This window comes from Solea solea, chromosome 11, assembly GCF_958295425.1.
Source record: "Solea solea chromosome 11, fSolSol10.1, whole genome shotgun sequence".
Taxonomy (NCBI): domain Eukaryota; kingdom Metazoa; phylum Chordata; class Actinopteri; order Pleuronectiformes; family Soleidae; genus Solea; species Solea solea.
Window position 1 is genome coordinate 5,507,396 of NC_081144.1, and position 17,301 is coordinate 5,524,696.

At 41.8% G+C, this 17,301-nt stretch overlaps 1 non-coding gene across 1 annotated transcript; it reads right to left on the reverse strand.

Moving 5' to 3' along the window:
- Window positions 1–1,000: 1,000 nt before the first annotated feature.
- On the reverse strand, window positions 1,001–1,075 carry trnan-guu (transfer RNA asparagine (anticodon GUU)). Its single transcript has one exon. It is a non-coding gene; the product is annotated as a tRNA-Asn (tRNA).
- Window positions 1,076–17,301: the final 16,226 nt, after the last annotated feature.

Consider the following 17,301-nt stretch of genomic DNA (forward strand, 5'->3'; position numbering starts at 1 on the left):
AAAACCTTCTGGGAATAATTAGCTGAATCTTTGTGCTGGTGTTTACAGTTTAAGTGTCAGCTCATCAGGTTTGTTATGGCGTCATTTTTGCCACATTCTTTAAAAACAGTTACTTAATGAACATAGTGGAATATTCAGCAACTAAAGAGCATAGTTTTTCTTCAGTCTTGGAACAGTTTTAAAGTCATTCAGTACTGAATGACTCAAAGTGAAAGACTATGTTGCTCGGCGACTGCTAAATGTTTCCTTATAAGATCACAATGATAACTGAAAAGGTGATGATGTGTTGGTGTTGCAGTCTCATATTCCCTTTCAGTAGTAGCAATTTCTTACGAGGGAATTGCCCTCATTTGTGTTTTCCTTGTGTTCTTTGAGAGTAATACGTAATACATGTGTGGGTACTCGCCTCCTTCGTTGTCTCTTTGGACCAAAACTGGAGCGCCACCAACTGGAATTGAAAGTGGTATGTTGCGTTACGGTCCTTGTAGAATCAGACTGAAGGTTTTGCAATGATCCGATGTGGACCATAGCAGACCTCTACACAGATGTGGATGTGGAAAGTATGACCCAACCCTTAGAGATAGAGACCTGTTATTGCAGGTTATATGTGGAATTGATGATGGCATTGTTTTTAGCTCAAAAAATCGATATTTTTCACATTTGTGTTGGTCTGTTTTTACAGCTTCTCTCTCAGGCTTCTTTCTGGTGCTTGTTTAAGACAAGTTCAGTCAGCCAATCAGAAGAGAGGCTCTGACGCTCGTCAGATCTGTGTGAAATAAATTAATTATTCCTTTATCAGCAGCACAAGAGAAATTCCTTCTCTGCATTTCTACTAGAAACCTTCCTAGAATTACAAACAGCAGGCAGCCACTGAGTAGCGCCCGGGGAGCAACGGGGGTTGGGTACCCTGTGCAGCCCTTTTAAGGCTCAAACCAGCAACCCTTCCAGCTACAAGTCAAGTCCCTTTTCCACAGGCTGCCCAAAGATGAAACATGTTTTCCGTCCCTGGGTGGGCTCGAACCACCAACCTTTCGGTTAACAGCCGAACGCGCCAACCGGATTGCGCCACAGAGACGTGTGTTGTCCTTGAAATAAATCAACGCTAAATCAATACATAATAAATATAATAGTATCCTAGATTATCCTTTTTGAATTACATGAGCTCCACTTTTGAATATTTATGAACTGATGTTTTGAACAATTTGTTTTCTATTATCTGGGAACTTTCACTTGAAATGTGTTTTGATTAAATGAGGATATTGATTAACATTTTTATTAAGTTTTTTTCTGAGTTTCCTGCCAAGTCACACACTCTTTAGATCTAGAGAATAGTACAATGCTTCACTTAAATGTCATTAAAAAAAAAAAAAAAATGGACATTTGATTAAATGCAGCCTCTCTCTATGGTTCACATGTGTCCATGTAACCAAAATAATCAAAGACAAGGGGTTTGTTTTTTTTGATTACTGAACTCTGTGTCTTTTCTCTGGCTATACATCTTCCTCTGCCAGCTCTCCCAGGGGCTTCAGGACATCCAACGCCACAGGCTAGCTCTTGAGAAGGAGGCAGGGACATTGATACCTGCAGGTCCCTACAACAGACTCAGGAGATACCAGTGGGGCCTCAGTGACAAATTGTCCTTGTCTGGCCACATGAGAGAGTGGGGATTGTAGTAATTGCATATTTCCTCTAATTGCATTTCTCACATGTGGGGTCTGCTGGTCTGAGGCCCTCCTCACTGATGTGTTAAACCAAACAGCTGAACTCTCACCTGCACCACGAGAATGGGATGTGCAAGAAGAGGCCTGTAAAGAGGGCAATAAATTATGCAGTGGCACAAAACATCAGCAGTGTAGTCGGGCACAGAGGCTACTGCCAGACAGAGACATGCTGCAGGTCCATTAAAGCCTCAGTCGTGGTCCTGAAGGACTCGTGATGATGTTTAAGGACAATCAAGGGCTTCTGCCTGCATGAGCACATGCCATGAAAAGAGGAGGACAGGTTTAACTCTTCTATTCCAGCACAACCACTATCGACAGCTTCTACCGAGGCAGTTTGTTGTCTCTCTGCTGCGACGGTTTGATTATGTGAAGTGTCTAAATTTAAATTAATGTGACTGAGGACGTTAGATTAGTTCAGCTACTGGGAAAAAAAAAATTGTTTTTCTCATGAGAATATAATTATCTGAATCTTTTGAGGTTTAGCTACATTTCCTCAATCAATCATTTCACTGTCTGTGCATGTGCCAGGTGTCACAAATCAACAGCTTCAAATATCCTGCTTTGTCTTAGCAACAGTGCAAAATCCAAAAATATTCATGTAAATGAAAACGCCGCTACGGTTTGAGGCTGAGTTGGCCCTGAACTGTGACACCTACATGCACTTTATTAAAGAAAATGGATATTAAACAGATATTAATAACAGTAGCTCTGTGGTAGAGCGAGTGGTCTTTCTACTAGGACAGGCCTGGCCAACCCGTGGCTCCCGAGCCTCATGTGGCTCTTTGCCTAGTTTCATGCGGCTCTTGCATTCATATCAAAGTATGTGTTTGTGTTTTTTTTCACATATATGTGTAAGCATGTTTGCCTTAGTTCAATATGGGGAAAACCTCATTGTTGAATAAACAATTTGTGTCAAGTCAATTTGTGGCAAAACGAAACTACGAAGATGAACAGGACGTTGTTAAGAGAGTGGGAGAGTTTATATGTTTTGGCAAGCCATTCTGTCATGTCGTTGGTGAGTGAGTAGAGGTCGTTGTCTGTGTGTGTGAGGGAGAGAGAGAGAGACACAGAGAGAATGAGAGAAAGGGCTAGTGGGGATGTTCATGTGTGCCCGTGTGTATGATGCGGCTCTTTGCAGTAACACCGTAAAATATTTGGCTCTTCGTCTCTGAGTGGATGGCCACCCCTGTACTAGGAGGTTGTGGGTTGGATTCCTGGCTCTGCACCAGCGGTGTGTGAATGGGTGTGAAAGATGAGCGTTAGAAAATGGGTGTGAATGGCAAAACTACAGACCATTTACAATAACAGGTGAATTTATCAATGAAACCGCCCAACGCCTGACAGGACTTCTTCAGGAGATATAAATTAAACTAAGGTTTTAGTGCCTACAATTCAGTTTATTAAAATGTGTAAAAAAGTGAAAAGCAGCAGTTCCCACTGAGAATATTTGGCTCGGCCAAAATCACTGTCAACAATTCATATCAGCACTTTCTTTCAGCCCTGTTTCAACCTAGTTCTCCTGCTTCAGCAAAGTTTCACATGGTGTCTGGAAGGTGCGGTGGTGGGGGGGTAGGGGTGCGTGCGTGTGTGTGGGAGGGGGGCGCAATAATAACGAGCAGCCCCCATCTTGGCTTCTGCTGCCTCGTGATATGCAGCCTGCCTGCTGCATTATACAGAGGGGTTGTACAACTACATTTTAATCCACTCGTGTTTCGGGCCTGATAAAAGGATTCTCTCCATCTCTTTCTGTTTAATTCACACCATCATCAATCAAATGTGTCCCTCATCTCCCCCCCCCCACCACCACCTCCTGGGTTTTGGGGGTCTGCCGCAGATAGGTTGGGGGGTCTCCCGAGGGGGTTAGGGACATGACGGACTGGTCACAGATGCCACAGAAATTAAAATGCAAGAGTCTGTGCAAGGTGTTACATTTCTCAGACATGCTCATTTGCAGCAATATCCGAAGCAACATAAGGAGGCTTATCTATGATTTCACATACGACTCTCGGAAGATTATGTGAATATGATAAAAAAACAGGGTGTGTGTTTGTGTGTGGGGTGGGGGGTGGGGGAAACATGCTATTTTTGAGTGCGATCTCCATAGTGTGGCTACAAGTGTGGAAGATTCCCTGTGTGGTAGATACACTGTTTTTGTCTTCCACCATTGTCTGCACATGACAGTCGCCACAGGCTACTTAGTAATGAATATGTGCCTGTAGCATGTGTGGCTGTGTGGAGCCTATGAATAGAATAAATATGCACATCTCTGCACAACAGGTCAGCTTCTGAACACAGATAGAAGAGAATATGATCAACCACAGAATGAGCTCCTGAAACTACAAAGGAATTATGTATAAACAGCTGCTCAGTCTGTGACTAGAGTGTCACACGGTGATGTCTGTTATCCCAGCAAACCCTTTTTTTTTTCTTTTAAATCTAAATAAGGCTACATGCCTGTGTTCTTCATTGTCTTTCATAGATCCACACAAACCTCTGATGGTAGTTCTCATTCTGTGACACGTGAATATACACTGCTGTGACAGGTAATACAGACAAAAATAGCATGTTTGTAAAAAAAAAAAAAAAGAGAGAAAAAAGCTTGACATGACATGTTCATAAAAGAAACGCAGATTAGTTAACGTAACATACAGTAGCTGCAACTTGAGGTGTTGTGTTCTTTTGTCTCACAGTAAATCAAAGCAGAGGAGCGGTGCGTTTGCTTTAAAGGTAATGAGTTAGATTTAAAAAATTGGTTCTGTGATGAAGTGTGAAGCTTTGTGCAGTGTCTGGAGTGTGTGAGTTGTTGCCTGTTATTGGACCATAATGAGAGGATGCATGATGGATTCAGCGCCTTTGGTAGCTCTTAAATAAACAGATTTTTCTAATATTGCATTGAGGGTGAAAACAAGATTGGATGACTCTGCTAATATGCAATTCAAAGTAACACCTTTGTGTGTGTTTGTGATGCTGGAAAAATTATTACGCGAGAACTGTAAAGTGTTTATACAGAATAGCGACAAAAAAAGAAGAAGTGACGAGCAGTCAATTTAATATTCTCTCTGAGGAACAAAGTGTGGTTTTCAGGCTTCAGGGGACAAATAGTTGTATATCATCAACATAATGGTGGAAACTCTTTGTCAGTGAAGTGGACACGAGCATAATTAGTCTCAACTAAAATCCAGTCATGTTTAATAACAACAAAGACGAAGCACTGACATCTCCAACACTCAGTACGTTTACATGCACGGTTTAATCGAGCTTAGTCCGACTAAGACGGGCAATCGGACAACTTGCCGAGTCCGAGTATACATGCGGAGGAGAAAATCGATTTATTGGCTGTGTTCATTTGACTGTGTCTTTTTGACTTCTGTGTCTCTCTATAAGCTAGTGTGCATTGATTGAGTTTCCTGTTGACCTTTACGTCATAGACAATCAAACAGCGAGGTGGACGGTGAGATGGATCGTACTGTGGTTCTGTGTATTTCGTACCTTTTCCAGCAACAGTACTGCAGTTTATACCTAGTCTGCTTCTACTTCCGGGCAGGAAATCTTGGTGCATGTGCAGAATGCCAAGTCTGACTCCAGTCCGACTAAGCGCATACACGCAGGAGTAATCAGACTATGAATCGCATTATCCAAATATGTTAGTCCAACTAAAACTAGCTCGATATTAGTCGGGCTAACGTGTTTACATGACATTAAGAAAACCGAATTATTGTTCGACTAAAATCAGACTTTTAACATGCAGAAATAGTGTTTGGAAGACTTTTAAATGTCCAATTTCACACACTGCACCAAAACATCTAGGATGACACCTGAAAGGTGTTACTTCCATGACCATTTTAATATTTGTAGATAGATTTGTACCTAAATTTTGTGTTATGTGGATAATACAAGATTAACAATTAGAGTATTAATGCTGTGCCTTATATAGTGTAAAATGTATGTGTTTTTATGTTGGTCACCTGTAAAATTGACACAATAAAAAAACTTCAAAACCCATGTAACAAAAAAAGAAACACATTAAGCTGTTTCTTAGTAAATAGCATAACATTTGTAGAGCTGATACAGATCTCCTGGTTCCAATCTGCGCGTGAGTGTAGGTTGTGGTGTCTCCATATCAAGTTATTGCCATCATTTGCTTTGAGAATCATGTAATTGATTCTATCTGTGAGTTTCCTGGCAGTTGCTAATAATATTTCCTCCAGTGAGGTTCAGCACACGCTGACTCGCTCTCCCTTTCATGTCACGTATGAAAGATTTGTATGCTGTCAACATTTTATCTGCATGAAAACAATTCACTCATGCTTTGTGTGGCATTTTTGTCAGTACAAAGGACACAAACGTGCATGATATGGTTATTTAATTTCACAAGTTGTTGTTGTGTGGGGGTTTTTTTCCCAGTGTACTCGCTGTGAAACACGACAGCAGGTGCCAGGTGTTAGGAGAGGAGAGAGCGAATGCCTCGTCTTTCCAGCTACAATCATTTTGCAGCAGTCCGTTTGAACAAAGGATTAAGTGTCCGTCATTAATCATAGGCTAATCTTGTAGATTTAGGCAAGTGGTTCCTAAAAGTCAATACAGCTCTAATTTAATCAGCGAATGTCATCACATTTTATGGAGCAAAATAGAGAGCTTACAGACAAGGTCCTGCACAATGAGCTTTCAACTGATCACCTCTATGTGCACAAATTACAGGCTCAGTGGGAAGACGCTCTGTCAGTTCACAAGTTTTATGTTTGATCTCGGTGGTGAAGTAAATCAGTTTGGAGTAAAAGGCTCAAATACAGACTTCAGACAGTTTAAACTGCTGCTAATTCTGCAGGATGATAACAGGAAACTGTACAGCGTACTACAAACGTACTTAGGGTACAATATGAATTGACTTTTATGGGTCGGCGTGCAACCCTGCCTCCTGCAAATGACCTTCCAGCACTAAACTGTTGTTGTTTTTGTTAAATTGCCAAAGAAATAGATATTTCTTAGATAAACAGATATTTTTCCCCAGGTTGCATTTGTTTTTTTAATTATGTGATCAATAGTGACTGACCTGTTTGAGTATCAGAGCCAAACTGAAGAATATAATCTTTGGAGAATAGAGTCGTAATATTCTGAGAATAAAGTCATAATTATTATTCAAGCAAAATCTCAGATGATCAGCTGCAACCTGCGTCAAGATGAGGAACGCGGCTGTCACTGGTTACATCTGCGTTCTGTTGCTCTTTCATAATGATAATACATTAGATAATGATAAAAAAAAGAATCTCATATTATTGCGATTTTACTCTCATAAAATGAGAAAGATTTCATTTTTTGACACCAAGCGTCACAGATTTGTTCTGTGGATTGTTTCTGTGGAGTTCTTATGAAGAGGATGACACAACAACACTATATGGTTTTGAAAAGCATGAACTTTTTTCTAGCCTCCTGGCCTGAACTTGACCACATTCATAACAAAGGTCATTTCCTCATTTCACCTCCGAGCACCTCAATCAGATAAAACCATTTCATGCTTTATATTCACATCTGTAGACATTTTGGTTCCGAGACGTGAACTCACACGTATCTCTATGTTTTGCAGAGACTTAGAATGGAAATAGGTGATTGCTGCAGGATAATAACAGAAAACCGTTCAGTGTACTACATTCAGAATGAGGACAGAATATAAATGCAAATGTGGCTGACGTCACGTGTGGCTACAGTGGAACATGAATACCTGGCACGGCAGAAATCCAAAAATCTAGATTTGGTTAAATGGCATTTCTTTTTATTACTTGATAATGAAAAAAAACCAGTTGTAAACATTATAATAAATAGATTTAGAACTTCAGTAAACATAATCCATGGTTTCCTCCACAACAACTCAAAATAAACCCACGATGGTTGGATTATGTAAATAATTATTAGCCGTTACAGTTCAATAAGAGTCAATTAAGAAGAACTGATGGTCGTTAATGGTGAGAATGAAATTTTATTATACTCAAGTGCTGGTGATAATTCATAAGATGTGTGGTGTGTGTGGGTGTGTGCGTGCCTGTGACGATAACTTACACCGGATGTTTTTATTGTGTAATCTCAATTGAAGTCATATATAAATGAATTAGCGAAGACTGTCAGTGAAGCACACAGTGCAACCACTTCACTCAGAAACTAATTAAAGACAAATGTGCTTTTTTGTATTGTGGGTTCTGTTAAATTCCCGATCTCATGAACTCAAGCAAGCGACTTCACCGCGTGTTAGTAAAACACACATAACACCAAGTTACCATGATGCACTAATGTGGCCCCTGCTCTCGCTCTACTTTTATAGTTGTAGTTAGTAGTTTGTGGGACAAAAGTATTAATTTTTCATCAAGAGTAAATAATTCAATACCTGTGTATTCCTCCATGGTTCACTAGCAGCTCTGATCCAGTCACTTCAAGACATCCTTTGTGGATGGAGAGCCCTTCACGCTAAATGACACTTGGCCAAATAGCACTTAAGTACTTGCTCAATATTTTAACAGGGCCATGCAAGGAAGCTGTGGAGTGGCTGAGCTATTCCTGCAAAGTAGAACAGGTGGATTGTTTTTTTGGTTTAGAGCCACAGGCATGAAGCTCCTAATAGTGACTGCAGAGCTTCTCGTCCAGGTCTAATGATCGGCTCCGTGCCAAGTGCAATGATTTAGTCACAACAACTTGTTCACCGTCCTGCTTTTTTTTTCTTTTGCTTTTTTTGTATGTCAAACTTACTGAAGTATACACACACTTGACTTCCAGTGTGTTAAATACACCAAATACAGTCAAGTTCTGAAGGTTTTAATGTTCATTTTTTAAAGATATTCAACTTTATAATTACATTGGAGCATGTACAGTGTTTTTTTTGTATATACGCAGAGCTGTTTGTGTTATGCATGCAGCTATAACTGTTATAAAATGGTTGGACAGTATAACAGTAGCATTTGTCAGCCTGATTCAACAGCAACAGAACCTGATGTTTCCACAATGACCTTGAATTTCTGACTCAACTGAACATAATAACCTTCATGAAGGGATTATACTAGTAAACTGCCAACTACAGTATATATACAGTATGCACATGTACAAATGTATACAGGATTAATAATCTCTTTCACACCCGCTCAGCACAAGGTTTTTTTTGTCTGGTGATAATAAAAACACCAGTTCATAATAAAAACACATGTTAGATTTGTTGTTGTTGTTGTTTTTTAGAACAAATAGGTGCATTATTTGGGGGCTATCAGTGGCAAAGATAGTGTTTGTGGGATCAGCACAGAACATGTCTACCACAGTGACAACAATGGAGCTGTATATGGGATTATGTATACTGTATGTCAGGTTTTGGCTGCACAGACAATAACATTTGGATTTCTCAGTGGAAACAGAATATTATTTAAATTTTAGAATAAATGGTTGCCAGGTAAAAAAAAAAACAATTTACTAGAAGCACGGTTTATGTCAGCAGTTTTTTTCCCCCCTGCTCTATTAACATGTTATGGTAATCAAATTTACAGTTTTTCTGAGGTATTCCACTGAAGAAGCAGCTGATTAATGCTTTGTTGATGAGAAAATTAACTTATATACACTTCATTATAAACCCGGCAGACCTCAAGGACCCAGACTTTTATGAGGCTAGGACCAGATGTCATCCAGCCACAGCCCCAATTAATCTCTGGGCCTTGTAACACGCCCCCAGAAACAAAAAAAAAAACCCTGATTGGGTGTGGAGGGCAGAGACAGTGAGTAGAAAGCGAGGGTGAGAGATGCTATCCGGGGAGCAGCCGGCCCTGGCGAGTCTGCAGAGGGTGAGATAAGAGGAGGGGGGGCTGCGGCGGAGCCGGGGTCTCAGAGAAGAGGCTGAGGTTATTCATTGCTCTGCTGTGAAAGCTTGAGAAGATTACCCAGAGCCTGGTTGGCAGTGATACAAGGGGGACAGGCAGAGGGGGCCCCCCTCTCACCCCTTTGTTCCCCATCCATCTGCTTGAATCTCACAATGGCTCGTAGGGACCAAGTAGGGTGGAGGGGTGGAGCAGCGGAGGCTTGCAGAAAGGGAGGAAGTGAGCGGGTGGGGCTGATGCAACCTGCAAAGACACTGGGAGGTAATGTGAGTGAGGGAGAGTGAAACTAAAAGGAGGCAGAGATAGTGCAGAGGACGAGGAATGAATCCTGGAGCGCGGCGCTTGTTGAGATTGAATGAATGGTGCCGCAGCTGACAAGCTCTGACAGACTACATTTGGAAAGGCCAGGGAGGCGGGTGTTCACGGTGTTATTTTGTGGAAGGTAATGGGCTCGCAGCACTTCTTGAGTCTGAATAATCAGTACTTTGGTTAGATTCAGACGCCACTTCAAACCATGATAAATACACCACTCCAAACCCTCGCCACCATGAGGGTAGCATTTGTCTCTAAATGCCTTGACCACCATATTTATCTTGTTGAGGAATGATCAGATGATGAAGGGTGCTTTCTTCCATTACGCAGGTAATTATAGGTGTTTTTACAGAGGGAAAAAACATCAGCGGCGGCGGCGGGGGCTTACCTTTCCAGCTCGGGGGGACTTTACAGTCGGCCCATTGCACTGATGATGGCGAGAAATGATTGTAATAGTGAAACAGATCCAGTTTATGGTTGTTTAATTCTGTGGCTGCTGAGGAAAAAGGCACAATATTCACTTAACTCGAGACTGTTTGCCGCTTTAATATGATTATTATTCAACATGATAAGATTTCGCAATATAACTGATGATTCACTGAATAAATTCCAGGGTGCATGACTGCTGCAGGCGCCTCTCAGGGAAAGGAGGGCACTGTTTTCTATTTATTCCAAGCCAAGCAGGTTCTGTTAAAGGGATAGTTCAGGGGTTTTTTTTGAAGGGGTGTGTTTAAGGCACTTTGTGAGGGAGACATAATAAATGAGACACAATTCACACATGTGTGTTGGCCTATAACACTGAACGTCCTCATGCTGTCAGACAGCAAAGGGTATAATATTTCCCACAACACACTGCATCCCTACACACAAAAGCACAACAGTGTGTTGCACTCCTCTCATCTTCCTCTACACACAGGCAGTGCACTGAACCCTGCCTGCTTTACGTAACACGCCGTCTCTGCATAAGTGCCTTTTACTCCCCGCTCAAAATAACCTGAACTATCCCTTTAAGCAAAGTTTATCATGAGGCAAGGTTTTGCTGTCTCGCTGTGATTCACTGCCCCGTTTCTTCACCTTCATAGTGAAAGGACGAGCACGATCCATACACAGTTCTCCTACGTGTTTTGCTAAACGCTGCAGAATCTCAGTGCGTGGATCTAACGTTCAACAGATGAATGGATTTATTTTCTCGTGCATTCCATCAAAGCAGATAAGATTTCCTCACTGTGTTGTCTTGTTGTTACCCCCTCCTGGAAAAACTTGACACTTGGGTCGACCCCTCTTTTGAGTGCGCCCAGTCTAACTAGTTCATATGTGACTGTATGAATGGCTGGAAGGTATTACACTGCTGAATATGAATAGCAGACCAATTACTTTGGCCCAGATGGAGCTCTGTGCTCCTCAGAGAACACGCTATCCCTCCATAACACCCCTATCCACACAAACACACAATTCAGCACATACACACTAGTCTCGAGACCCTGCACTCTCTAGTGCATGTGGAAGAGGGTTAATGAGGTTCACGCGTATGAATTCAGACCGATATCATGCCTCTGCAAAAATCTCGAGTCAATTCATGCAAGATTTGTGTCCTGGCAACAACAATTCCCCAGTTCCCAACAACATTTTTGACTGTCAGCTTATTCCCGGGGACGGGTAGCAATTTGTCATTTCAACACATCCAAACCTCAGCGAGAGAGAAGAGGACTGTTAATGAAATGCTTCATCTGACCAGAAGTGAGTGAATAGACGCCGCAGTCGAATCCTTCACCATCCCAGAGGAGCTTTTACTGGGCCGTTCCCAAAAGAATCCAGTCTCAAACCAAGCCAGTGTAGCTGGCGCTCACACACACACACACACACACACACACTCTGTGGACATATGGCCAATCTCTCATCATCTGCTGTGCTATTTACGGCTCAGTGGCCTGTCATTTGTTTTGCCTCTCAGAAACCAGTATGACACCTGTTTGAATTCTCAATAATAGAAGGGCTTTTTATGTCTGGGAGAAAGCTGTTGTCACTTAATATTTCTCTCTACATCACCACTAATTGCCACCGTGCTTTCCTCATGAGATTGATACTGGTTTTTATTGATGAGCTCACATCCATTGTTACTGTAAGTCAGCGATCAGAAGTCAGGGAGTCCATTTTTCCATTTCACACGCTGACACCGCAGATAAAATATGATGCTTAAAGGAAACTATAGAGAGCTGCTGACTTGGTGCCAGTTTCACTAATGTGCTGTCCATTATCTGCTCTCATGTTCTTAACACACTTCCCATTGAATGACTGAAGACTCTCTCAGCATACACCGAGCCAAATCGAGCATTTCTTATGGTGTCAGTATGTCATTTTGAAAATGCATGAAACCTAAATGTATCCTGACATCATAACTGCTGTTTATTATGAGTGCTGGCTGTGACAGACTGGGCTTTGTCCAGGATGTACTCCGCCTGTTGCCCAGTGTGAGCTGGGCTCTGTCCCAGGAAGCCCTGTGCAACTCTGCACATGACAAGCAAATATACTTTAGGCTTGGATGGATGGATGGATTTATGGATGGATGGATATTAATAACGATCTGATGAACACAAGTGATTCCATTAACAACCCAATTTACAGCCGGAAAATTGAAATCATAGTTGTTGTTTAAGTAAGAGCGTGAAGTCACAGTAAAATTGCCTGTGATGTGGTGACTCATAGAAAATCAGTGTGCAGTTGTATATGAGGGATTTCATTCCCTCTTACACTTGTGTAATTATATTTGTAGGCAAAAAACAAAACAAAGGACGTGAATTCATTAGAACATCCCAACACTCTTTTTGATATGTCAACAAAATGGAATCCATGTAACGTCGAGTCATATTTGATTAGATAGGTTTATGTTCGGACCTGGTATTGACATGTCTCCTGAGTGATCTGATCACATGGTAAAGGTCTGAACTCACGCAATGTATCCTCAGATCTGATCACAGAAGAACTTAATCCTCACGACGGATTAGAACCTCTGCACCTTCTTAGCTGGCGTTTACTGATCTCCCGCAGTTTTACAGTATTTTCACTTTATTTGTATCCAACACTGATCAACATGCAACTTTTTTTTTTTGCAGTTTAAATCTCATTTCATGTCATGTTACTTAAATCGCTCACTGAATCCGTCCTCACTTTAAAAATTAATCTCGGTACAACTCCCTCTCCACCAAAAATAAAAAAAAATGGTCAATCAGGGCAGCAGAATCACAGTAAAATCCCAGGTTCACCACCAACACCACTCTCTGAACTATATCAGGGACCCATCTCAGCCACTCCATCACTCCTTTCGGTTACTGCCATCAGGCAGACGCTATAAAGTCCCACTGGCCCTTTATTTTATTTATATAAAAAGTCCTTTATTCCCTCTGCAATATCCACCCCGAACAAAATCCAACAGCCATCACGCTGCACACGACTTTATCTGCCGTCGTAGCTCTTGTAACCGTGTTTCCTATTTTACTGTTTTTACCTTGTGAGTTTGAACGTGTCTTGAGAGGCTCCAATGTGTTGCCTTGTATTGTTTCCGTTTGAGAGTGTCGAGTGTACTGTATTTCATTGCAGCCGTTTCAAAGGGAAACTTCTGTCACTGATTGGGACAGACAATAAGTTTATCTATCTATATTACAGCAGCGGGAGTAGAGCTTTGATTCACACAGCTCCTATCGATCATTTTTCTCTCTCTCTCAAACACACTGACAGCAGACACATCTGTACAGATGTTTAGAGATGCGTTTGTATACAGCCTGCAGACATGAGATTTTTAATACCAGGTGTAAACAGTCACTACTTGTGATCAGATCTCTCAGGACAAAGTGTTAACACTAGGCCTTTGGTACATAACAGTTAACACAATGACGTGGATTAGAAACCTTAGACTTACATATGAACAGATCTTTGCTGTGACAGGCAACACCGGTTTAATGGTCTCGCTGAGTAATCATTCGTGGGTCTCCGCTAACCTTAAGCACATCGATCCAGTTTGATAAGCCTGTGAGCAGAGGTTAGAGAAATGAATCATCCTTTAACTCACACATGCATGCCTCATCAATAACAGGAAAAGGGACAGGCTTTCATTTTCTGTTTGTAATGACGCCTTTCTTCATTAATTTGGCTGCAAGTCTTCGCTCTGGAGATCAAAGGTTGTTTCCGGAGCAGATGTTTGCTCAGAGCTCTGTGGGCCATAGGAGGCAAATGCACAAGGCCCAAGGGGCTTATGTGCCCTGGATGTGGAATCATCTTTTGTAACTGTGCTGAAATGCCTTCCTCCTCCACTGGCTATGAATGCAGGAGACAGCCACAGGCAGTTTGCACCGATAGAGAGAAAGAAAGGACAGAAGATACTCCAGAATGGAGATTGGCATTAGAAATGTGGGGGGAAATGGAAGAATAGTTTGACATTTGCAAGAGAAAGTGGAAAATAGTACATCTTGACCAATATTTGCCACTTCCCTGATAAATCTTAGCTGTGGCATGATTACATTCAATGGGCTGTGGTGGAAGACATAACTGGAGGCATTTTAAATCAAATGTTTTACAAGTTTCGAACATGTCGACATGTCAGTAGGGGGAAAATGGGACATAGAACAGTTCGGTCAGTCTGAATTGTGTCAGAAATGTTTTATAGTTCTTTTAAAGTTTCCTTGAAAAGAAGGCATTCAAATTGACTCATCGTGTAAACACGATAAACACAATTTTATTGAAAAGCATCAATATCCATGATTAAAGAAAGTATTGTGGAAAACATACCTCCTCTATCCTCATTCACCTCTGAATTCCCAAGGCTCATTTTGAATAAATGTGTTTTTCAATGTTTGGGGGATTTACTTAAACTCTTCTGCAGAGGCCTGTCTTGTTTTGAAGGTCACAAACTAAAGTATTAGACAAAGTTAATAACTGACGTGATGAATTGTGGAATCGTAATCAGTTTTTACAATTGATCCTGAGGGCTACATCAATGTCTGTACCCAATGTTGAGCCAATCCCTAATAGATAGTTAAAAATGTGTTTGTGTGAACTATATGGTGCACCTGAGGGAAAAGACGATTACCACTTCAGGTGTTGCGATACATTATTTGGCAGCCATGAAAGTTTTTCCAAAATGTCACAGCAAGTCCTCGAATAGTTGTTGAGATATCTTCCACGTTACACACTTCTCGTGTAGTTGAAAGAAATGCTTTGACTACAAACTTTATCAGAACCTCGCACATACAGTATGTGTCATTATACGACTGTGAGCGTGCCTGATGTTTTTTTTTTTGCTGAAGGTGACTTTCAGACGTTACCAGAGCAGCTTCTGTCACGGCCGTGATAGTTGTGATAGTAGTGAAGTTGTGTCCACCGTTGTTCAATAAAGACAAAAACGCTGACGAGAGAGAGCGACAAAAGCCTTGGCCAAGAGCTCCATTCAGATCGGGGCTCTGTAAAGCTGTGTTTACACTGAGTGTATCGTTATGGTATATGTTTTTTTGCATTTCCATTAGGAATAGTACCAAAATAACTGGCCCCAATCCATTTTTTGGTAACCTTCCCTTGGGGTACCAGAGTAATGGTACGGTACGGTTCAGGTGGAGCTGGAGCTGAGCGTCACTCCCTTGCGACCACTGTTTCACCCGCAGTCTGTTCTCGTACAAAGCTTTACGTCATGTTGAGACAAACAGCCACAAACCCAACCTGTCCTCCAACTGAAACACAACCTCTCTAACACTTACCGGTGCGCTAAGAACATACCTATGGGTCGTTTTCAGGGGTTGGCCAACACGACCCATAGGTATGTTTTTAGCACACAGGGCTAGGCAGCAAGTTACAGAAAAAATGAAAAATGAAAAAATGAGTGTGTCGCATGGAATTGTGTGTAAATATCTAACTTGGGAGTAGAACCCATGTCGATCACACCTAAGTACAATGCTGTAACTACTATGAAAACTGCCGGTGGAAACCTCATCAAAACGACTTTATGACAGCACACCCAAGGTACCAGATTTCTGTTATTTATACTACCACTAGGGGCGCCTATTTTAAAAAGGTACCCATTGATTGCAATTGCTGCCTACGACCCACAGTTGCTTTTTGTTGTGTCCACAAACAGAGCAGGAAATGTCATGTTCTATGTCGTGTTGTAATTGCACCAGTACAGCGTCACACATACATATCTGGTGGACACAACCTTTGTACACCGTGTGCACACACCCCGCCCCACTGTTCCCAGTCAAAAAGTGGTTGGCCACGTGAAATGGACTGGAGGACCGTGAGTTTGAGACCTCTGAATTAGATGGTGTACTGTTTTAGCGAATGCATGTGATGCAATATTTGCATCATGTTTTTTGATTGGCATTTTCCAAAATCTTTTGACATTTCTGACACACGATGCAGCCCTATTCAAAGTGAATAAGGAATGTTTCAGTTCAAACCTCCTGCGCATGTAAGTGCATGCAGGGCTGTAACAATCAGTAAATTCTCCTTTCTTTTATTTGCTCTGTACTTACACGATCGTATGACCACCGACACGGACAAGACATGCTGTTGCACGGAACAGGATGCAACGCTCAAATATAGAGTGTCACCTTTTGTCCATGGAGTGCTGAGTCAGTTGTCACTGACAAGGTCTCCTCGCCCTGCTTTTGCCCCGACAGCTGAATTATTCATTAAAGCAGAGAAAAGCACAGGGGACCCTGCTAATTTCTCAATGGGATTGTTGGCTGTCCTCGCGGTAGGCCGTCCAATGAAAAGACAAGCCCAGAGGGTGGGTTTGGAATGATCTGTGAGTATTTTACCCAATATATTTATGAAATGGACATCACCCTCAATCCACACAATTAAAAGTGCTCTCAGTGACGCATTGACTTGTGGCAGAGCGGGGGGATCTTGTGTTCCCTGAACAGATATGGACATTAGCTGCTTTCAAGGACACTGGTGATGATGATGATGTTGTGTGTGAGTCGGAATCAGACCCACGCAGATTTATTGAGTGCACTCACACACCATCAGATACATTCAGCAGCGACAGCTCAGGACGGGGACTCTGCCAGTTGTCGTCATCACGGAGAGTGTGTCTGTGTTTGTGTCCTTTCATAACTGGCACCGGGCCAATGAAGCGTGCAGAGGTTAACTTAGCATATGACATTCTCTGCAGCACCAAATCCCCGTAATGAACTAAATCGCGTTAAAGAGAGAGCGCGCGGGGGGCAGAGGGCAACAGTATGAACATGACACATTACTGTTTTTTCCACTTACAAAGCAGAAGTGCAGCCATGAGACGGATCAATAATGTCTATAAGATAAAACATTAAAGTTTAAAAACCCCACTCTGGTTCCTGCCAAACAAGAACAAGCAACTCCACTGATACCAATTAAGAGGGATTACAAAAAATCTAATGTCAAACACATTTCATAGAAGCACA